Source organism: Orycteropus afer, unplaced genomic scaffold (genome assembly GCF_000298275.1).
Source record: "Orycteropus afer afer isolate SDZICR_OR568_19922 unplaced genomic scaffold, OryAfe1.0 scaffold00627, whole genome shotgun sequence".
Lineage (NCBI taxonomy): Eukaryota > Metazoa > Chordata > Mammalia > Tubulidentata > Orycteropodidae > Orycteropus > Orycteropus afer.
The window spans coordinates 1,025,662-1,026,623 of NW_006922214.1; positions in this window are offsets into that span (position 1 = coordinate 1,025,662).

Below are 962 nucleotides of genomic sequence, written 5' to 3' on the forward strand. Positions count from 1 at the left end.
TCCAGTTGTCTTTCCATCTATCCTACCTCACTGGAACCTCACCTCATCCAGGAATTCTGTGGGATCTGTATACATACATCTTCTGTTAGTGGGCAGAGATTGTCTTTCTTCTTATGAAGTTGACACTAACTGTTACATATTTTGCATTGTGTGTGGCTGTCTGATTTTCAGCTGCATGTTTGACCATATCTTGAGTCTGACACTCTTAAATGAGTTCATGGCAAGAATTGATATTTAAATAAGAAAGTTTGTCCAAATGTTCATTCAACACCATGTGAATCTTCCTGCTTAAAAACCAGTCAGACACCTGCCATATAGAATTTATTCAATGAAGATAAACCATCATATCTCTTTAATACTCAAAAGAAAAATATATAAATGTGCTTAGCATGTATAAAAATGTAAGTATCCAAAAATACTTTACATGAAGACTATGAGTGACTTGCCTCTCTTGACATGAAATGTCCACCTCACTGGGGAAGGGGGATTAAAGCTCCAGTCTCCCAAGCACATTGGACCCAAGGTCTCAATGGTGGGCTGGTGGCAGAAAGGAGCCCCCATCTCTCAACCATACGTGTCTGGAACTTAGTCATAGTCTGGTAGTTGGGAGCAGTAGGACAAATGCTGATATCCTGCTCTTCTTGGGGCGGGGGGAACAAACCTCTGAATGGGAGCTGGGAGGAGAGGGAGCTTTGTAGTTTGTGGTTATGGCTGTATCATTTCTGAACGGAATATTCATTTTGCTGAGCTGGGAGTGGGAAGGGAAATAACAGTCTTGGTTCAGATACCACGGACTTTGACTTTTCTCACCAAATTTTCTTGAATAAATATTTCTTCCTTTGCTGTTTTCCCTTATGACAATACCCACAGGTTTTTATTTATTTATTTATTTCTAATAGTTTTCACTAGTTTCAGTGGAGCAGGTCACCAGAGCTCTTCACCCTGTTATGCTGGAGGTCAAT